The sequence below is a fragment of the Dasypus novemcinctus genome, chromosome 15, assembly GCF_030445035.2.
Source record: "Dasypus novemcinctus isolate mDasNov1 chromosome 15, mDasNov1.1.hap2, whole genome shotgun sequence".
Classification (NCBI taxonomy): domain Eukaryota; kingdom Metazoa; phylum Chordata; class Mammalia; order Cingulata; family Dasypodidae; genus Dasypus; species Dasypus novemcinctus.
Window position 1 is genome coordinate 103,306,038 of NC_080687.1, and position 23,227 is coordinate 103,329,264.

Here is a 23,227-nt window from a genome sequence, read left to right on the forward strand (position 1 = left end):
ACACTTGAGTTGTTTTTTCATTTGTTTGGTTATTTTTAATTAAAAAAAATTTTTTTTGCTTGAGTAATTTTGCTTTTTGGCTATTGTAAATAGTGTTGTTATGAACATAAGTATAGAAATACCTCTTCAATTTGCTGTTTTTATTCCTCTTGGGTGTATACTTAGGAATGAAACTGCCAGGTTATATGGTAATTCCATGTTTAATTTTTGAGGGAGTCTCAAACTGTTTTCCACAATGACTGTACCATTTTATAGTCCCACCGGCAATATAAAAGTTCCAGTCTTGCCACATCCTCTCCAACATTTGTTGATAATATCCATCCTAGTGGCCGTGAAGTGGTAGCTTACTGTGGTTTGCATACATTAATGACAAATGATGTTCTGTGTCTTTTCATGTACTTTTAGCCATTTGTATATCTTCTTTTTAAACTTTTTTCCCTCTGAATGAACCATACTTTCCTGTTTCTTTATATGCATTGTAATTTTTTTTTCAAACCTGGGCATTTTGATTATTATAGTATGATAACTTTGAAATCAGATTTTCTTTCTTCCCCAGGGTTTGCTTTTGTTGCTATTTAATAGCTCCCCTTGTCCACCAAAATGGTGCCTGAATTCACTGCAAAAATGGTTGAGGTTAGTGCACACAACTGTTCGACAGTGGTATTTTATGCTCGGTTTTTCATTTTTACAGTATGTTTTAAGGGACAGTGGTTGTTGTGTGGCTGACCTGTGAATTTTGATCATTTGCGCTGGCTGCATTCAGCACTGCAGGTGCTTACACTCAGAAGATCCGAGTATGCAGACAGGCAAGGCAACTCTAGGCCTCTGGCCATTCTTTATGAGGTTTGTAGAAAGCTTAGTCCAGGAGCTGGGACCGGATTTGGAACAGGAGGTTCCACTAGGCGAAAGGAGATGAACCAAGAGCAGAAGTTGACAGTGGGGTTATGGAGAAGTCTGGTGGAGCGACAGCAGGTGGACTAGCCAGGAGGTTTGGGGGATTCTGGGGTGGGGTGGGGGTTCGTTGGTTAGAATGCCAAGGAAAGGCCCTTAAAACTGAAATGGACACAATTGTGTGGAGGGGATCCTGTGCCTTAAGGTGGTCATTTCGGGGTAGGTCCTGTTCCTTCCTGCTGCCGTAGGTTTCTTCTTTGTTGTTTTTCCACGTGGGACCCATTCCCCGGCTAACCAGGCACAAAAGAGGGGAGCAGGCCCAGCTACCCTGGAAGGAAGTGAGTGAGCGAGAGGGAAGAGGATGTGAGTGAAGTGAGGGCAAGCCGGGCGTTCTGGGGGCGGGTTCCAGAGGTTCGCCCCCTGTGCCTGGAAGCAAACCCGTCCCTCTCCAGCAGTTAGCATCGCCTGAGGCCTTGCTGTTTCATAAACGAGTCCGCAGGAGTGCTCACCGTTGAGGGTCGAGGAAAACGTTCTTTTCCGTGAGGAGGCTGAGGCCCAGGAGGGAGGAGCATCGCGCGCTGGCAGCCTGGGAAGGAGCGGAGCCCGCGGCTCCCTCAGGTCTGTCAGTGCCCAGAGCCTCTTCTCTTTCTAGACGGACGTCGCCTGCTTGTGACAAGTTCCCTCCTCAGCTAACTGCTCCACGGGGCTAAGGTCCTGGGTTCAATCCCCGAACCTCCTAAAAAACCCTGATGCCCCCCGGGTCGTGGGGGCGTAGAGCCGTTTGTGAGCCCCCCGAGGCTTCCTCTGCCTTCTCTTGGCCGTGGATGTCACCGTGGCCGGGGGAGGAGCCCTGTCTTCTTCAGAGTGGGCTGCTCAGGAGGCGAGGGGCCAGTGGGGCACCGCTCACTCCCGCCCCCCTGCTTTATCCACAGGAATTCCTTTTTTAGCAGTGGTATACACTGGATTTGCAGAAAAGATTTCCTTTGGGGGGGAGCGTTCTACTCCTAAGCATGGTTTCTCTGAGCTGCGATAGTCCGTGGAAGCGCAGCCAGATCCTGCAGCTCCACAGCTGCTGCCCGCCTGCGCCGCTGCAGCGTATCGCCACGGAACCACAGGTGGGGGCCCTGGAAAGCCGGGGACGTGGGGGTGTCGCCCTGGCGCATCCGTGGGCCCTCGTGGTGCGCAGGTGTTGCTGGTCAGACTGCGCAGCTTTCTTGACCGCTGGTGCGAGGGTCGGGTTGGCCTCGAACACAGGCAGCCCCGTGGGCCTTGGTGGCCTTCCACATTCTCGGGGCCACCGGGCGGCAGGCGGGTGTAGCCCAGTAGCTGAGCACCTGATTTGCACGTACGAAGGCCCAGGTTCAATCCCCAGTACCTCCCAAAGACAAAAGCCTGACCCGCCCTCGGTCGTGGGGTGTACGTGCGTGAGCGTCCTGCGGCTTCCTCTGCCTTCTCCAGGGCCGTCCTGGACTGTCCCCTCCACGTGAGCGATTCGTGGTTGGCGACTGGGGCTTCCCACCCGGATCCGAGGGCAGGGCTCTTCAGGGCTCTCGCCAGTCCACTCTCAAGCCAGGAGAAATCTCTGATTTATGAGGCATCGAAAGTATTAGGTATTTCTGAATGTGGCTAAAGGGGGGCATTTTAGGTAGTCTATATGTTACTAAAATCTCTTTAAGAAGTATTAGGAAACATGCTTCTTTGGCTCACCAGGGAAATCTCTGTTCAATGTTAAACAAGTAGCCTTGGCCTCCAACACCGTAAGGGGCCGAGGTCCTTGTTTAAGAGATTTCCCTGCACGGTTTCATGGTTTTGAGGTGAGGGGGGGACTCAGCACAGGAAACACACGGGGTTCTCCAACCCCGGCCCTTGGTCTTCCTTGCTGTCCCCCGAGAGATCGTGGAGAAGGGGGTTAGTCGCAGCGGGAGGGTGGTGGCCGTTGCGGCCTCTGTTCTGGCGGGAGGCGAATCGGTGTCGCCCCCCACCCTGGCGAGCCCCGGGCGTCCTCCACCTCTGCTCCTGCCCGCGGAGTGAACAGTGACTTCCCGCGGACGCTCAGGGTCTAGCGGCCTGTGTCCCTGCGCGTGAAGTCGGCGTGGAGCGTCTCTTCTGGTCAGTACCTTCCTGTTGTACTTTTGTTCTGTTTTCTTCTAGGAGGCACCAGGGATTGAACCCTGGACCTAGTACATGTGCAGCAGGCGCTCAGCCACTGAGCTACAGCCGCCCTGCTCTTCCCCCTTTTTTAAAATGAGACTTTCTCTTTGAAAGTCACGGTAATAACTTGCCTGCTTTACGCCTGTGGCGAGGGCGCGTGAAATTATACAGCTGTACGTGATCAGGAATTTTTTACTGAAAGGCAATCTCTAATTTGAGGCCACCTCTTTTATTTTTGTAATCTTGACAATAGGAGAAATGAATTCCTTATCTCTTTAAGACACATCTCTTTTTCGTCCCCGAATCAATGTACTTTAGAGTCAATTTAAATCGTGCACTTTTGGGGGACATGGGGTTCTCACTGTGAGATGTAATTTTCCACTCCTGCTGGTCAGTGTGAGGCTGAGTAACCAGCGGTGCAGAGCAGCATGTTTATTACCTATTAACATCGATTTTTTTGGTTCACAGGTTATAAAAATTAGCCATACTCTGCCTCGTATAATCAGACACCCCTCTTAAAATCTCCTGAAGTGTTTCTTACTTGTGTAAACATCCTTTCATCCTTGTGAGCCTCCTGGGGTGGGGGCACCCTTGGTCAGAGTCCTGAGAGCCTGGTGCGTGTGTGACCCAGTATAGAGCATCTTAGAAGCAGTAGCTGCAAGGAGCTTATTTATTGTATTTTTCACTCTATTTTTTAGAAGTTTTATATTATAGAAAAGTTACTTTGAAAATGTAGGGGATTCCCATATACCTCCCCCTCTCCCTCTCTCACATTTTCCCCTGTTAACAACATCTTCATTAGTATGGTACGTTTGTTACAATTGATAAATAATGACCCATTGCTACTAACAATGGTCTATGATTCACATTATGGTTTACACTTTGCTCCATACAATTTTATAGGTTTTCACAAAATATATAATGACCTTTAACCATCATCATTTCAATATCATGCAAAGCAATCCCAATGTCCCCAAAATGCCCCATGTCCCACCTATTCTTTCTTCTCCCTTCCCTCAGAACCTCCAGTGACCGCTCTCCATATATCAGTGGTGCAAAGGTTTTCCGTTACTATTTCAAATAGTTTTAAATTATATTTCTATATCAGTTGGCTTTCTGATATTAATATTATCCTGTAAGTCCATAAATTTGGCAGTTGGCTCCCAAATATTTGGAGAAAACTCTGGAAATCCCACCACCAACAACACATTACACCTTGCCATTAAAAAATTAGAGTGTTCAATTTTACGAGCTGATCCTGTGCTGTGATGAATTCTACTTTTAAAAGTATTTTGTAAGTATTAAAGAATTAAAACCATATTTAAATAAATTGAACACACTCTATAAGTTCCAAAGAGAACTTGCACCTAGTTCTGGTCAGCTTTTAGATTGCTATTTTACACACAACACTGCAGTGAGCTAGGGAGCTTTGAAATTTAACCTGTCTCTCAGAGGTACAAGGTTGTCTTGTCACCTGGTCTGTCTGCATTTCTGTGGCCCTCGTATTTGGGGAAACTGAGCAGCTGTTTAATAGCAATCCCAGGGAATCGGACTTGGCCCAGTGGTTAGGGCGTCCGTCTACCACATGGGAGGTCCGCGGTTCAAGCCCCGGGCCTCCTTGACCCGTGTGGAGCTGGCCCATGCGCAGTGCTGATGCGCGCAAGGAGTGCCGCACCACGCAGCGGTGTCCCCCGTGTAGGGGAGCCCCACATGCAAGGAGTGTGCCCCATAAGGAGAGCCGCCCAGCGCGCGAAAGAAAGTGCAGCCTGCCCAGGAATGGTGCCGCACAAATGGAGAGCTGACACAACAAGATGACGCAGCAAAAAGAAACACAGATTCTGGTGCCACTGACAACAACAGAAGCGGACAAAGGAACAAGACACAGCAAATAGACACAGAGAACAGACAACCGGGTGGGGGGAGGGGAGAAAAATAAATAAATAAATAAATAAATAAATAAATAGATAGATAAATAAATAAATAAGTCTTTAAAGAAATTAGCAATCCCAGGCGCTGCCGCTGCTGTTGACCCTAAACAAGCATTGACACCTCCCGAGACTGTGGCTGTGGTCAGTATAGTGGGAGTGGCATACGCACTGCCTCTGGGGATTCTGTTAACTGTGTTTTTCAAATACCAATACCTTGACTAACGTTCTGTAAGTACATGATGTTTTGCCTCTTCAGTATTTTCTAGTCTTTTATAGTCAATTTTAATTTTGAGAAAGAAGGAAGAAGCTCAAAGCCCTTGTCATTAAAATGGGCATTTAGGACACTCGAGGGTCAGAAGACCCCGACGTCCCTCAGCCTCTTCAGTGCGGGTGGGCGCTCCAGCGCCCTTGCTGGGAGCGGCTCCTCCTGTGGCTGGTGGGCGGTGGGGGCGGGCGGCCCCAGAGCCACGGCCGTGCTTCATGGTGTTCAGATGTTTACGTACCAGGCAGGCTTAGAGCCATCGCTGGTTTTTTAAGGGACAGAGATTTAATTCAAACCCACACCATGTACTGTGGCTCTGAGCCTACTGACTGGAATCCAAATTAAGCCCAGAATCTGTGGTATCACGAAAATGTTTTCCGGATGGGAAGAAGGGTCCATTGTCGGCCGCGTGCATGAGGCGAGTACTACTGTATCAGCTCACTGAAAGCGTCGAAGACGACCCGACGCTCATTTTCTGATGGGATTTTGCAGGGAGCAGGCCAGGCTTCAGCCTCAGGGTGCTGGGAAAGGCATTAAAATGCTTGCTGGAGATGGCGGCATGGTGTGCCTTTGGTATGGGAATGCCACCTTCGTGGAAATCACACTTCCGCTTGTGGATGCCTTGTTTTCTCTTATGTCTGCTTTGTTCAGATTTTGCTGGTGAAGCACCATTGACATTGCAATAGAAAATTCTTAACACAATAGAAAGCATCTTGTCTTAGATGCACCTCCTCTGCGGATCCTTGCCAGTAGACTCCCACTCATCCTCCCAGCAAAGTCCAGTCTATCTGCAGCTGTTTTGTTGGGAAAACTCTCGACAGTGGTGGGTTGATTCCTCCAAATCCAAGGAGCTAAGACGTTGAATGTTTATCTGAATAGGTTTAGCATGCTTTATTAATATCTAAAAAAGGCTTTTGTGAGGACTTTTGATTGTATCTTCATCAATCAAAGTAAAGTTGGAATGTTTTTAATCTTATTCAGGTATTCCCACTTACCTGAGTGTGCCAAGTTGACTTCAGAAGAACAAGCAAGACAAACTTAGAATCTCCTTTCTGCTGCTCTGTGATTTGCATTTGTTTTGGCCATAGGGCAAAATATAGGGCAATACTGTAGCAAAGCATTATATAAAATATAGATTGCATATATTTTAAATGCTTTGCTGAATTTGGGGATAAAGTTGCACTTATGAAATAATGAAATATGCCATAAATATTTTCAATGCTTGTTTCATTTGGAAACAAGCCACACTTGTCTCTTACTGACATAAATTTCAGTTATTATCACCATTCACTTGAAGCTGAGGTCATTTCTGATTCAGGAATTCAGTGTATCAGAGAACGGTTGGCTCCCTGACAGCAATAGGCAACCTGAGGCCAACCCAGAGAAGCGAACACTTTCATTTCTTTTGCATTTAGTTGATGAAGTAAGTGGTGTGCCTTTTCTATGGTGTCTGCCAAGCAGACAAAGCACGAGGGTCCACTCGTGTTTGTGAAGAAATTTACATCACAACCCAATACGGGAATAATATACTTCCACTCTAACTGCACATCCAAGAAGCCTCCTCCAAACCTTAGTTTATGTAGAGTTGCAAAAATAGAAAATTTAACGTTTTTGACACGTAGAGGCGTAATTAGACTGTGTCATCTCCAGAGCTTAACAGCAATGCTTAAAACAAAAATAAACTAGGTTTCTATATCAAGTTTCAGAGAGAAATATTCTACCCTCAGTCTTCAAAGACCAGGGTAGTAGAAGCATTAGGAGAATGGCGAGGGGCGGGGGTTAAACTTGAAAGTGGATGGGTCTTCCTTTAGTCAGGTTAAGCCTTACGCATCCCAATTGAAATGCCCTTGGTTTCAGGCCTCCGGGGAGCACATGAGGCCACTTCCACGTGAAGATGCTGGGCAGGCCAGCAGGACGTGCAGACTGCAGGACACACTCTTCCCCCAGATGAGGTTTCTGGGCGAAGGAGTGCTTTGTCTGGTCTGCGTGAAAGGACGCTGGGGAGCCCCCTTTCCTGATGGAGTGGATTCAAAGCCCTGATGGCGAGCAGGGTGTTACCTGCCTGAGATGAGGGCTTACAGAACCCTGCTGTTTGCTGGTAACCAAAAAGATGTGCTTCTCCCCAGCCGTCCTTTGTCGTTTTTTTATTTCTCTCCCCCTCCCAGTTGTCTGCTCTCTGTGTCCATTCGCTGTGTGTTCTTCTGTGTCTGCTTCTATCCTTATCAGCAGCACCCAGAATCTGTGTTTCTTTTTGTTGCATCATCTTGCTGTGTCAGCTCTCCGTGTGTGTGGTGCCATTCCTGGGCAGGCTGCACTTTCTTTCGCACTGGGTGGCTCTCCTTACGGGCGCACTCCTTGCACGTGGGGCTGCCCTACGCGGGGGACACCCCTGCGTGGCACGGCACTCCTTGCGCGCATCAGCACTGCGCATGGGCCAGCTCCACACGGGTCAAGGAGGCCCGGGGTTTGAACTGCAGACCTCCCATGTGGCAGATGGACGCCCTAACCACTGGGCCAAGTCCACTTCCTTGTGTCTTTTTTTTCCTCTTTATTCATTTTTTAAAGTAATCCCCTTGTGTCTTTTTCATCGTCTGCACTCTCCTGTTCTGATGGCTGCTGGGGTGCGCTGACCTCTGCTCTCCAGGTGACATCCTGCTTTTGGAGTCTGTCACGTTCCAAAGAGCATTGCCCCTGCTGGCCACCGGGGAGAAACCCCTGCCCGCTCCTGCCCGGAACCTGCCGGGCTTCTGTCTGGTACGTTCTCTGCCTAGTGCTGACTTTGGGCACCCCCGCTGGAGCGCACTGTCTGCCTGAGGCTCACATGCACCCCGGCACCCTGCTCTGCCAGCCCGCCTCGCCCAGGGCCCCCACGTGAGCTCTGCCTCGCCAGCACCGGCCCCGCCGGCTGCTTCCACGTGGAAGCCGGACGCTTATGAATCCAGTTTTCCGGAAGCACCCGGGTTGTTGAGTGCAGCTCCCATTGCATACCTTCTCCTGCTCGCTGCAAAACGAGAGCCAGAGCCGCGCACGCGGGCCCTCGCCCCAGGTCTCAGCAGCAGGGTGCGGTGTCCCCTGCACCCTCTCTGTGTGGGCTCGTGCTGCCCTGGGTGCAGCAAAGGGGCTTCCAGAAGAGGCGGAGGGGGCTTAGTGGGCGGAGGTCTTTGCCTTGGGCCGCTCTTTACCTCAAACCCTAATCTAGGCCTGGGAAGCTGCTGTTGAAGGGCCGCTTTGCAGAGGACACGGAAAACGGGCATCTCGGCCCGGCTGGGCCTCTGATAAACCTTTAATAATTGCATCTTGCCCAAGCTGAAGACTGCCACGCAGAAAATGGCTGCTTTGCTGGGAATTTGGGTGGGTTCCCCATTTCCTGCAGTGGGAGCTGTGGGGCCCCGATGTGGGTTGCTGCCAGCTCCCTCCCCCCCCCCCCCCCCCCCCCAGCGAGCCAGTTCACCCGCTGCTTGAGCACAGCCATGCAGGGCAGGTGCTTTGGACACACAGCCACTTCATTAGAGCGCCACCGGAGGACCTGCTCGCACACGGATTTCCCTACGTTTTTACTTCTTTCTCCTCTTTAGGCCACCCTGAGACTCTTAGAAAGGCATTTTCCAGAGGAGGCTTCTATTTTTAAATAATGTAATGGTTGGTTTTGCTTTTTAGCTGCATCGTGTAATAACTGCAGATGCAGAATGTGATTGACTTGACTATTTCTTTTCTAATAAAGCCACAAGTCATGGAACATTCTCCATCCTGGGGCCTGGGTTACTGTGACAGAGGCCAGTGATAAGATGACCCTTATTTTAGGAAAGTGTAGTTTGTCCGGTGCTAGAAACTTCATTTCACCTTCGGTTCCTAATGGTATTAACTGGCAAACCACTTTTATTTCTAAGTTTAAATGCTTACATTATCCAGTATTGCTGTTTTTGGAGCAACGTGACCAGATTGTAATTAACAGAAAAACATTAGAATCTTATCTAGGCCAAGATATTCCTGGATTCTGAGATGTCTTTTTATAATGTGAGGCCCAGCTCCTAGGTGAAGATACTTTCCCCATTTAGTCAGCTTAAACCTTGGGTACCAAATGTTTCTTAGTCAGATTGGCAAGATGACAAAGTTAACTTCCTCAAGATAAATTTCTAGTTTACTGAGATGCAAACAGTCCTCCTACATGGCCACTAAGGAGATCATTTCATTTCTCTGAACATTTCTGTGTGTCCGTGGCCATTGAGACCATGGAAAACCAACATAGTTAGAGGAGTATATTTATAAAGATTCTGTGTCGCTAAATCAGGTCCACTTTCCCCACAGGCGCCTTTCTTTATGTGATCATATCTTGAGTGAACTGAGCCTTTTCCTTCTAACTTGGTGTTCATTGGTGGAATACAGGGTGTCTGGAACTTACCCAACCTCATTTGTGTATAAATAACCCACAGATGTATTGAACTGCCCTTGGTACTACCTTGTACTCTCAAATCTGTAACACAGTGAAACCCCTTTGTACAAATGTCTTACAAAGCACCCTGAGCCATACATTGCTTAATAAACACATTTTGGGTGATCATTCCAAGTTTTTATTGGCCCATCGATACATTTACTCATGTGGACCCAGAGTAGCTCCCACGTTTCCAGCTGGTTGGTCATGTCCAGGACTGCGGAGCTTTGAGGTCTCCCTTTATGGGTTACCGAAGGGTGTATTGTCCTTTTCTGGGGGGCAGGGCAGGAGGACAGAAAGGACAAAGAGTGGATGCATACTGGGTGGCCATTTGGAAGAAAATAATAAAAACTGAATAGAACCATCACATACAATGAGACTTAATTTTTCAGGGTTGGCTCAACATAGTTCTCTAGCTACGTTCGTCTTTCCACTTGGGCACCTGGAGTACTACTGGGATGCGTTTTCATCTTTCTCATCATTAATTTATCTCTGTACCCCAATGGGCTGCTGCTTGTGGGATTGGTTGGATGATACCGTTTCATCAGGTAGTAGGGTAACTAGCAGAATACAGTTAATACGGACCTTCAGGTAAAATTCATGCTTGAATTAACTGTCCCACCCACTGCCAGGCTGGCAAGATCTACTCAGCGTTAAGCTTTCCATGGCTCTCCCCCGCAGTGCCCAGGCCTCGTTGTAGGCTGCGTGCTGCCTGGCCTCCCAGCTGACGCAGGCTTCCTGGCTGGCCTTTTGGAGGCTGGGAAGAGTTCAGGGACTTAGTTATGTGACTTATAAGTGGATGCTAAATCTCCTTCTTCTCACAGGAGAGACCACTTTTCAATATTTCCTTTTAACGCATGATAAAAATTACCAGGTATTAACTGCATTAAAAAAAAAAACTCGGGTTCAACTCTCCACACAATGCAAATGATTTCCAAATTTTGCAGTAACAAGTAACTGATTTCCTTCTATTTATGGTTCATGTGCGTCACACTTGCCTTAAGAAGGGGACCTCAGCCATTAGACACTTAAGAAATGGGGGGTGGGGAAGAAAGGGGCCCCATGGGACTTAAAAGCAGGGCAGCTGAACGGGCATTTCAGCAGTGCAGGAAGATAAGTAAAGACACTTGATATGTTGACGCCTTTTGTTCTTGAGTAAGAAATTAACTGTAGTGCTTTTTGGCTTGGGTTAACTCTTAAAATCTATGTTGGTCTTTGGACAAATCATAAAAATAAAGAGTGACCTATAGGTAAAAGTGCTGGAAGATGGAATAAAGTTTCAACAGCCCAAAAGTAGCCTTGGGCTGGGTGACAAGTATTTCCAGATGATTTTATTTCAGGAAATATATATATATTTTTTACCTGTTTGAAAATGACATTTTGGCCTCTTTTAGATGTGGGATATTTTGACACTCCGGGAAGCAGCACAGGGCTGGAAGCCGCCACCCTGAGCAGTCCTCAGCCTGACACCCCCGCCCTCACTGCTGGGTGCACCTCTGGGTCGTGTTTTCATCTGTGCAGGAGTCCCAGGCCCTCCCTCTACCCGGCATTTGCCAGGACAGTGTGGACTGGGCCTCTGAGAATTTCCCTTTCAGGAAACATATTTTTTAAAATGAGGCTTTAGATTTTTAAATTCTCGATAATTAATCCTGCTTACAGAATGTGTATTTTTCTCTTTAAAACTCTCAGGGTCCAGCTGCTGGGTTTTCCATTCTCAGATGCGTTTGTTCGTTCATCGGATATGTAATGAGACTTGTTCGTGCAGGATCCTGGGTTAGGCGCTGGGGTCCCCTGGGGCCATGAAACATGCCCTCCAAGAGCTCACGTGCCAGACCGGGGCCCGGCAGACTTCCCGTAAAGAACCAGACAGCGAACACGTCAGGCTTTGCAGGGGAAGGTCTCTGTCACCACTCCTCTGCTCTGGCTTCGTGGGGCCAGGGCAGCTTGGACCCTCCGTAAATGAGTTGCCTGGTGGTGTTCCAAGGAACTTCACGCACTAAAGCATGCTGTGGGCTGGGTCGGCCTGAGGCTGCAGGTCGTGGACCCCTGATCTAGGGGAGCCTTAGGAGAGTAAAGAGGATAGAGGGTGACAAGACAGCCGGGCACACAGCGCTGTGAAACGCGGGGAAGGGGGCGTTTGCGCCGGGACTAGAAGGCCTGCGGGGGTGGCGGGCGGGGCGTGGGGGTGACGGGGGAGGGGTCCTGGGAAGCAGCTCCTCAGGGAGGGGGGGCGAGGAAGCAGCGGCGCCCGGGTGGAGCCAGGGATCAGTGGCAGGAGTCTCCCTGCAGGCCTCCAGGAGGTGGTGTGGCGGCCACCTTACAGGGGAGAAGTTGCCCCTGCAGGCGCTCCCGCGGCGGAGCTGACAGGTCAAGCTCCCGTGTGGAGAGAAGGCCCCCGCGCCTTTGCTTTGAGGCCGGCAGGTTGGCGCCGGCGCTCTCTGGTCTGGGAGCAGCGAGCACAGCACATGTGCTGACTTGAGTGGCTGCGCCGCCGTCTAGTAGCTGGCCTGGAGGTTGGCGTGGCAGGCGGCTGTCGGGAAGAAAGGAGCTACAGAGAGGAGAGAGCAGGCAGGACTGGATTTCAGCCCGCCCCGAGGCGTCTGCTGCAGGACAAGAAGTCAGGTGAGCTGAGGGGCCAGGTGGACCCCTTCCCCGAGCTGGCTGGGGTCTCTGATACCCCCGATGGTGAACTTGATGGGCTTCCTGCTTGGATCACCCTCCAAGGGCAAGGGGCCCTCCTGTGTCGTGGCACAGATCAGTGCGCTCGCCCATCGAGGAGGGAAGGTGTGGGAGGCAGCTGCCGGCTGCGCGGATCCCAGCCCTAGATGCACCCGCGTGGGGTTCCGAGTCCTGACGCATTACTCACGAGCAGTGTGACTTTACAGAGTTGCCTCAACTCTGTCTCAGTGTGTCTCAACTGTAAAATGGAGAAGTAGCTACCTTGCAGGGTTGTCATGAGGAAAGAATCACTGCAGATTCAGAGCACTGGTGCAAGGCACGTAGTAGGTGCTCACCAGGTCTTCCAGGGGAGCTGTTAGTCTTGATCGCTGACCTGCTGTCCCGCCCTGCTTGCTGTGGTTCAGAAGAGGCTGGGGGGGGGGGAGCTGGGGGGGGAGCCCGGTTGATTCCCCACTGGAGAAGCGACACGAAGCAGGAGTTCCTCAGAGGCAGGCCCGAAGCATTATTTGTGTACTTCTCAGCAGAGACTACGCTGTGACTTGGCACTGTGCTTTAAAAAGAAATGCAATGAAAGATGCTTGGGGTGTCCTGGTACATTCCCAGTGAAAGCCTTGAGCATCCTGTAACTTTGGAATTTGAATTCATTGAATTTGAAGTCAGCGTAAATGTAGTTGTCTGCACGCTAAGTCTGCTTTGTGGAAGTGGCCTTCTGGAATGGCTGTCTCATCTGGCCGGTCCTTAGAAAGCCCTTCTCCTCTCGTATTCTTTGTGCAACCATAAAACCACAGCAAGTCCGTCCCCACTCCAGCTCTAAGCTCCCTTCAGGGACCCCTTCCCTCTGTGCGGTGGCTGGACTAGGTCGATGGAAGACGAGCACTGGCACCCCTCCCTGCCCCCCTCATCCTTTCAGCCAGAACCACCTTTCTCCAGTCGACTCCCATCACCTGTGGTAAAAGGCCAGCACTGCCCTGGTTTTGTATTGTCTTATGCTTGTCCACTCCACACGTCAACACTATCTGAGGGGAGCAGGTGCACCTCAGAGGTTGAGCACGCACGTCACATGTATGAGGTCCCAGGTTCAATCCCTGGTACCTCCTAAGAAAGAAAGCTCCGTGGTCATCAGGCTGCAGGGAACACCTCATCAAGTAGGCAGGACAGGGTGTTGGCCAGGGAGGCGTTTCCTAGCCAAGCAGACACACCGTGGAAGGAGAGTGCCTTTATGATGTCAGGCCAGGGCCAGTGACAAAGAGGTCAAACTATTTTGTCATGTTACTTTAGAAACTATTTTGTTGAGGAAAAAAGATTCTACATGCAAGAAATTACTCGTGTTGATTGTGTTCTTTGAGTAGTGGGTGCTGGACATTTCCTAAGAGCAAAAATATAACATGAGAAAGTAGCGGAATATTTGCATCTCTGGCCGTTTTATGAAAGAATCTTAAAAAGAGAGGATATGGGGAGCGGATAGGGCTCAAAGTTGAGCACCTGCCTCCCACATGGGGGGGGTACTAGGTTTGGCTCCCGGTGCCTTCTGAAAAACAACAAGCCAAACAAAAAACCAACTCAGGGAAGCCGATGTGGCTCAGTGGCTGAGTGCTGGCTTATCACATACGAGGTCCTGGGATCAATCCCTGGCCCCTCGTACCTTAAAGAAAAGAGAGAGAGGATGTCGAAGACTGTGGTCCTTTGCGAGGCTGTTCCTAACCACGATGAAAGGGTATTAGTCCATCAGCATGCCTCCATGCCAGAGGCCACAGGAAATAAAATGAAGTAAATCAGTGGCTTACGGTCAGTGTAACTGGGTGGTCTATATAAGTGGTAATTGGAGTTACTTTAAATTGTGTGATAAGCTATTGCAATTCTGCTTGATAAGAATGTAAGCCAATATGTTCTTGCTGTGTGGTTTTTCACTCTGTGTATAGCTCAGGTACTCATTGTACAGATTTCTTAAGTGTGTAGATCTATTGCCGATTTCAAGGTGATTAGGAGCCTTTCGAGAACAATCCTCAGTTGTGAAAAATCATTTTCTCTGCAGACAGAGGAGAGAGCAAGGGAAGGAGGCCGCTGTGAGATGATGAAACAGGCAGATGATGGCGTTGCGCTCAGGCCCGGCCGTCAGGGGGTTGTTTCTTCACAGACTGGTGGGTTCAGCCTCTGTTGCTCAGGGAGCTGAGTACCTCCAGCTGTATCTGACTCGCAGGGCGGCAAACACCAGCTGGCTCACCCTCCGGCCAAATCATATCTCCAAATTTGCTGCCTGAGACCCGGTCCCTGAAGCTTCCTGCTCTGTGCGCTTCCTCGTGGAGAAGCTGCGTCTGCCCCACCACGGCCTCGAGGAGGAAGGCTGGTCACAGTGCGCGTCGCCGTGGGGCGCTGCTGGACGTGGCCGTGACGAAGGCCCTGTCACAGGAAGCCGCGCGCCCGGGCCCAGCCCCTTCCCTGGCGGGGGCGAGCTCTGCCCCAGGACCTGCCCCCGTCTCGCCGCGGCCGCTCCGGCCCCAGCCGCGTCGCGGAGGCTTCAGGGCAGGCCCGGGAAGGCGCTCGCCCCGTCAGAGCCGCCCTGCGGGGACTTGCGCCTGGACCCAGCACGCAGCGGGCCCGGAGCCTCCGTCTGCGACGTCGCGGCCTTCTCCACGCCCTTCTCCCTCCCGCGCGCCCAAGGCACCGGCACAACTGCTCTGCTGCCAGACGCGCTCGTTTTATTAACACCAGACACGCTCTACCTGGGGAGGGGTGCGGGGGGCACAGTCGGGTTTTCCACCACCAAATTTTTACAATAATCTATTTTCAGCATACAAAATATTTATATAAATATTATTTATTAGTGAGTTATTCATCCTTTGGATGCAAATTGTAAATTAGGAAACTATTACTACTTTTTTGTGGTTGAATACTTTATTTTAATATTATAAATACTGAGTTATTTTCCACCCTCTTTGGTATGCGGTAGCTCTAGGTCTCTTAATCATGTTTTCTGGTGTATATGACTCTTAGGGGAAAAAAAAGTAAGCAAAAAACAGGTACTTCTGTGACAAGAACTGTGTTCTGGGGAGGCATTATTTACCCTTTGGTTTGGGGAAATTGGTCTTATTTATATTTCTGCATTCCATCCAGTTTCCTACATTCCAGCAGCCCTGTTTTCCCCCGATAGAATCAACTGACTGAAATCAAGAGGGCACCCCAAAGTTATTTGTAAATAGCTGTGATTTAAATTTTTAAAAAAGACATTAAACTTGAAATTAGTTTTTGGATTCATACTTACTTTGCTATGCACAAAACATGTTTTTACACAAAGGAGTCATGGAAAGCACGTGTTGAGGTATGATTTCGCACTGTGACTTGGGCCATTAAGGAGTGTGGCACCAAAGGCAGTAGAGGAAGCCAGAGGGGAAAGGAGAGATGCTCAAGAGTTTGTTGTTTAAGCAAGAAGGTTTCTGAGGAAGCTCTGACCGCTGAGCCATCCAGAATTACTCAAGGCACAGAGGACCTGGGGCAGGAAGCCAGCTCTTCCACACGCCCAGTTTTAAAAGAGGACGCCTTCTGAGAGGGAGAAGCGGATTTTGTTGTCAGGGAGCGGGTGGCTTTCAGAGTTGCTGGTAAATACGTCCCGGCCTCCGGCGGGCCCCCTGGGGACCCAGGCGGCAGCCACGGGCGGGGAGAAGGTCAAGTGGAGCCTGGAAGGCCAAGGGCCAGGCGGGGCGTGGGGAGGCGGAGCAGAGAAGCCGAGAGGGAAGGCAGCTGCGGGCCCCAAGAGCGCCCCAGGCTTCCTTGGGCGGAGGCCGGGGTGTCTTTCCCCCCTGCAGAGCCGCCGTGGGGCTTTCAGGAGCAGCAGCCCCGCAGTTTGGAAGCCACGCGAGGGGCAGTGCGCGGTGCCCACGACAACGCCAGCCCCACGCCGCACCCTGGAGGCTGGAGGGCGCTCACGGCCGACGTCTGGGCTGGCAGCTGGCGGTCGTTTCCTATCACATGTACTGCGCGCTTTAGCCTACCATAAAATGTATTTTAATACTTTCCTGTACTGCACAAATACCGGTCTTGTCAAACAGTGTAATGATGTAAAGACGAAAGAGATTTGGACAAAGTGCGTATACAGTTTAAGCATCATTCGAAGGGGGATTATATTAATAGGAATTTAGACTGCTGCACCTGCCGAGCATTCAGAGGGCAGGGTCCTGAAATATTTTTTTTACCTGTGTATACAACACCATGAAGCTCTGTAATCATTGTTTTCAGAGGTTTTGTGTTTTTTTTCAAAGTTGGAATGTCTCTTTTGATGTTAATTTTCAGTATTTCCTTGAAGCTGGCTGTATAATACAAATGGCTTGGTGTTTTGTAAGATTTCTTTTTTTCTTTTAAATGCAGTCCTGTGTGGTTACGACCTCTTCACCTTCCTCGTACACTGTTTACATGGGCACCAAAATGTGCATGACCAGTGGATAGTGCCATAGCAACAGAATGTACATAGTGCAAATATCCTCTTTTTTATTATTTAACAGACATTAAAACTTGGAATTTCTACAAACCTACCAAATCTGATACAAAGGTTGACTCTGGTGGCAAAAGAAAAAAATTCATAACCTGTCACTGCAGAAACAGTGTAGCGATCATCTACTGTAGTTACACACACACATACACATACGTTTGAGCACATGCGAATGTGTTTAAATGTATATACACATACGTAAAACCAGGAGATCATACAGCAGAAGAATGAAAACTATGTAAACACATATGCGTGTCATTTATAAAGGAGCCCTTCGAGTGAAAGCAGTGGCAGCTTCTGTCCTCGTGCCCCATCGCACGCAGCGCGCAGGCCTGGGCGGCGCAGGCTGCTGCTTCAGGCTGCTCTGCGCGCGCGGCCGCCCGGCCCGACCCACGTCACCGCTGATGCTCTGCTGGGGGGCTGCTGCGGGCGGGCTGAGAGCTGAACCCCACGCGGCGTTAGAGCAGATCTCGCATCTGTTTTTTCTCTGTCGATTCTCCAGTACCTAGAAGAGGAATTGTCACGTGCAGGGACTGAGGAGACAGAGTTAAAAGAATGAACAAGCTTGAAAAGGGACTTGGCCCAGTGGTTAGGGCGTCCGTCTACCACATGGGAGGTCCGCGGTTCAAACCCCGGGCCTCCTTGACCCGTGTGCAGCTGGCCCATGCGCAGTGCCAATGCGTGCAAGGAGTGCCCTGCCACGCAGGGGTGTCCCCCGCATAGGGGAGTCCCACACACGCAAGGAGTGCGCCCCCTAAGGAGAGCTGCCCAGGGTGAAAGAAAGTGCAGCCTGCCCAGGAATGGCACCACACACACAGAGAGCTGATGCAGGAAGATGACACACAGAAAAAAGAAACACAGATTCCCGGTGCCACTGATAAGGCTAGAAGTGGTCACAGGAGAACACACAGTGAGTGAGTGGACACAGAGAGCAGACAACCGGGGGTGGGGGAAGGGGAGAGAAATTTAAAAAAAGAAAAAGGAAAAAAAGAATGAACAAAGTTAACATCGGTTTTCTCAAAAATTGCTTTCCTAGTCCAGTAAAGAAGGCTTTGCCGGGCACCTGTGGGAGTGCCCTCCCAGCACCCCAGGCTTCTAGGAGCTACCCCTGCCTCAAGCCCCGGGAGGTCTTTGCGGTTCTTACAAGGACGCCACCACCTGGCCCTTGCTCACGGTGCAGAGACAGCTTCTTACTCGAAATTGGCCAGTAAGTCTCACCCCCTAGGATTTTACTTCTTTCCTGGTGATTAAAGACACAAGACATAAAACCTAGGAAAAAGCTGGACACACTGCAAGACACACTGCAAGAAGTAGGAACAAAAGGCAGCAAAGGGTGCTGTGGCCAGGCTGCACTCCCAGGTCCGCTGGTCATTCGCAGAGGCTAGGACTTCTTGCCTGGAAGCCGAGGCTCCTAGTGTGCAGGTAACTTGCTCGGAGTCACAGTGTGGCAGGCTGTGCCCTTTTTCACTGCGCACAGGAGCTTCCCTGCAGAACTGGGGCCCAAACGAAGTGTCAGGAAAGAAAAGTGAAAGAAAAGGTTCCAGACAATGGGATGTTTGGAGATAAAAATAACCATATTCATCTGATAAAACCTGGTAAACTGATCCATTTGGGCTAGTTTTTTAATGCTGGCTAAGACCAAGGTGAGATCAAAGAGAGCAAGAAAAAGTTAAAAACAAAACAAAACAAAACAGGCACAGTGATAATTGCTAACCATATATGTATGTGGTAAGGGTTTATTGTCCAAAACATACATAAAGAACTGCTATAAACCACCAGTTTAAAAAGGCAAAGAGTTTGACATTTCTCAAAGAAGATATATAAATGGCCAGTGCCCATGTGAAGACATGATTAATATCACTGGTCATCAGGGAAATGTGAAATAATACTCAAGGAGACGCCACTTCATACCCACAGGATGGCTATTATGAAAAGAAAAGAAAAGAAAAGAGCAAGCACTGATGAGAGTTGGAACCATTGTACAGTGTAGGGATTGTAAAATGTTAAAGTCACTGTGGAAATCAGTTTGGTGGTTCCTCAGAAAGCTGAACGTAGAATGATCATATGTCCTGGCAATCCCATTGGAAGCAGGGACTGGAACAGATATTTATACACCTATGTTCATAGCATTATTCACAGTAGCCAAGAGGTGCAAGCAGCGCAACTGCCCACCTGCAGGTGAGTGGGTAAACAGTGTGGTGTAGACATACAGAGGAATATTACTCAGCTGTAAAGAGGAATCGAGTTCTGAAGTGACGACATGGATGAGCCATGAAGACCTGTTGAGTGAAATAAGCCAGACACAAGAGGACAAATATGGTATGATTTCACTTATACAGAATATCTAGAATAAGCAGAATCATGGCCACAAAGTAGATTACCAGTAACCAGGGTGTGGGGATGGGGCGGGGTGAGGAATGGGAGTTACTGCTTACTGCGTGCAGAGTTTCTGTTGGAGGTGATGAAAAAAAAGTTGGATAATGGTGGTGATGGCAGCATAATATTGTGACTGTAATTAAAACCACTGAATTGTATACTTGAAAGTGGTGAAAAGGGAAAATTTTCAATTATACATATATGGCTATGATAAAAAGTGCTGTTTGTTTTTAAAAGAAGACTGGAAGAAGCACATAACTTTTTTTCTACTTGAGGGGAAATACTGTAACTGGTATTACTTTTGTAAATGAGAGGAAAAAAACCCTAAATATTTATAATGACAACCATCAGTTGCCATAATGAAACCAGCCTATAAGCATTAATTTTGTAACTTTGTCTCTAATGAGTGGTTTTTAAGTTTCATTGTTGTTTTGAGGTACCAGGGATTGAACCCAGGACCTTGTACGTGGGAGCAGGCACTCAACCACTGAGCTGCACCTGCTCCCCAGCAAGACTTGGTTTGTTTGTTTCTTTTTAGGAGGCATGGGGGATTGAACCCAGGACCTCATTCATGGGAAGCAGGTGCTCAACCACTGAGCTGCACCTGCTCCCCAATAAGACTTGGTTTGTTTGTTTTTAGGAGGCATGGGGGATTGAACCCAGGACCTCATTCATGGGAAGCAGGTGCTCAACCACTGAGCTGTACCTGCTCCCCAATAAGGCTTGGTTTGTTTGTTTTTAGGAGGCATGGGGGATTGAACCCAGGACCTCATACATGGGAAGCAGGCGCTCAGCCACTTGAACTACATCTGCTCCCTACTAATAGTGGTTTTTAATCGACCTACTCCTTGTGCAAAAGAGCAGAATGTATGCAAAAATGTATTAATTTAATTTACTGAGACTACTTTGAACAACTAAATGTTTTCTCAGTGAACCGCTGAGCTCTGAGATCCAGCGAAGTGTCAAGGACCAAAAACCTGGGGAGCAGAGGTGGCTCGAGCAATTGGGATTGGGAGGTCCTGGGTTCGGTTCCTGGTGCCTCCTAAAAAAAGAAGACAAGCAGACAGCGAGTGCAAACAGCGGTGGGAGGAGGGGGGAGATACATAAACCAAAACTTTTTAAAAAGTGGGCTTCTTGAATTTGGACTGCCAACCTGTTGTTCTTGCCATTTCTCACTTTCTGGGCATGTCAAGTTCAAGTGGAATTCTCTAGCATGGCCAGGAAAGGGAGACAGGGCAAAAAGTTGCTGATGTCACCAAGTATTACTGGGTAGACTGTAAATCATTATACTATTTTTTGACAGCCAATTTGGCACAATATATCAAAATATGCATGCATATGCTTTGTCTAAGTATCTTTTGACATCTAGAAATGTTTTTTCCTTATGCACACCTGAGCAGAGACAGATATGTCTTAGAGACAGATAAAGTAGATACAACCCCAGGTATTGGTTCTTTTGAAGGCTAAAGAGACTCACAGGTTCTATGGTCATGGCAGATGGAGTTCACTGCCATGTCAGTTGGCCCTTCTCGAGTTGGTGTTTCTGTGTGATGGAGCTGGACTCAGATGTGATCTCTTTTCACAAGCCTTTCCTGCTACTTTACTGGAATTGTAGTTGGTGCTGGGGGATCTGAATCTCTGGACTGACAATATGATAGCCAGGCCCTGAGCCTCAACAGACTTCAGCTCCTACACTCTGGTTTATTGGACTTACCCTACTCAGCTAACATGGAGTTGAAGAAGGTCAACCACCACACCATGGAGCCTAGAGTGCCTACAACTGAAAGCAGGAGGATTGCATCCAGCATCCATGTGGAATCTAAGCCCCCTCTTGACATAGATGTGGAATGGACACAACCAAGCCAAGGTCCACAGGAAGGAGGAATACAGTAAGGATTAGAGTGGACTTACTGATATTCTATTCATGAACTATTGTGGTTAGTAATTGAGAAAATGTGGCATTGGTGTGGAAAAAGTGGCCATGGTGGCTGCTGGTGGCGGGGAATGGGAGGAGGAGATGAGATGTGGAGGCATTTTCGGGACTTGGAGTTGTCCTGGGTGGTGCTTCAGGGACAATTACCAGACACTGTAGATCCCCCCAGGGCCCACTGGATGGAACGTGGGAGAGTGTGGGCTATGGTGTGGACCATTGACTATGGGGTGCAGCGATGCCCAGAGATGTACTTACCAGGTGCAATGGATGTGTCATGATGATGGGGGAGAGTGTTGCTGGGGAGTGGTGGGGTGGGGGCGGTGGGGGTGAATGGGGACCTTATATTTTTTGAATGTAATATTTTAAAAAAAATGAATAAAAAAATAGAAATGCTTTTTTATGGAAAATAAGAACTAGAAACAAGTATGAATTTATAGGATGTATATCTCAGAATGGTTTCTTTTTTTATTCTAGAGGTTGCAGGTTTACAGAACAATCATAGAAAATACAGGGTTCCCAATCCCACCTCCAGTATTAGCACCTTACATCAGTGTGTGCATTTGTTACGAATGACAGCATGTTCTTATAACTGCACTACTAACTAAGCCATGGCTTACGTTATTCTTCCCTGGTTTCCTTGTAGAGTCCCATGGGTTTTTAAAAACAATTTATTCTAATAACATATATGCAACCTAAAATTTTCCCTTTCAGCCACACACAAATATGCAACTTGGTGTTAATTACTTTCACAATTGCTACATCACTCCACCCATTACCAAAACTTTCCCATCATCCCAAAAGAAACTACAATTGAAGCATTACCTCCCCATTCTCTAGCCGCACCCCAGCCCCTGGTAACCTATTTTCTAGTTTCTGGCGCTATGAATGTGCTTATTCTAACTATTTCCCATCAGTGAGCGCATTTGATGCGTCCTTCTGTGTCTGGCTCTTTCAGCCAGCTTGATGTCTTCAAGGTTACGGCTGAATAACGTTCCATTGTATGGCTACACCGTATTTTCTTTATCCATCAGAATTGTTTCTACTATCAAAATACAGAAATAACTTTTAATGACAAATAAAATTGGATCATTTCAACACAAACAACAAAAACAAACAGAAAAGCAGCCCAGAGCCGAGCGCGCCCGCACTTGGCTGTGAGGCGGCGAGAAGGCGCCTCGGTGCTTTGCGAGTGCGGGACGCGGGGCAGATCGCCGCAGCAGCTCCGGGAGCCAGCCGCTGAGGACCCGCGCGCGGCAGCGGGCAGGTGCCCAGGATGCTGAGTGAAGAGGCGACAAAAGCAGACGGCTGCGGCTGTCCAGATGAGAAGAGACGCCAAGTCCATAGAAGTCAGTCCTTGGCCCGCGAGACCCTCCCTGACAGCGGCCGCTCCTCTCTGCGGGAAGCCTCAGCAGGGCGTGCGTCTCGGCGCCACCCGCTGCCAGTCTCTGCCCGTCCCGGGGCCGGCGGGGCAGGCGGGGGAGAAGGGGCGCCACTGCCCCGGGAAGCTCCGCGCCCTCGTGGGGCGGACGTGCGGGTGGGGAGCTGAGCCACGGCCCGTCTCGCTGTTATTGCTTAACTGGACACGACTCTGCTTAGACATTAATGTAACTTCCTGCCATTTGCCTTTTTTCCTCCCTCCTGCTTCAGTTCTTCCAAACTGTTGCCTCAAAATTTTTTCCGTTTGCTCTCAGCTTGTGTCTTAATTTACAGAGAAAACGAAGGCCGTGGGAAGGGAACCGTCAAATGACCTCCTGGCTGGGAAAGTGGGCGTCTTCTCCCCTCTGGGCTGGGGCCGTGGGGGTTGGGTGGTTGAGCTCCCGCCTCTGCCCCCCTCCTTCCCTGGCCTGCCTCCCTCCCGCCCGTGCTGTTCAGGCCCGAGACAGCCCTGCCCCACTCACGCTGGACCTCAGCCCTGCCTGGCTTCCCTCCTCGAGGCTCCTCCGAGCAGTGGACAGGGAGGCGGCAGGACGCGGGCCCTTCCCGCGGCGCCGCCCCCGCCGCGTCTGGCGCCTGGATGGAGGTGGCGAGTCGGTGCTGAAGGGGCGCGAGGCCGCTCCCCGCGCCCGCCTCTGCGCTGCACCGCAGCCCCTACGCAGCG

At 49.5% G+C, this 23,227-nt stretch overlaps 1 long non-coding RNA gene across 1 annotated transcript in view; it reads left to right on the forward strand.

Moving 5' to 3' along the window:
- Window positions 1–23,227, forward strand: part of LOC131273481 (uncharacterized) — a 48,201-nt gene that overhangs the window by 13,938 nt on the left and 11,036 nt on the right. The window lies entirely within an intron of this gene.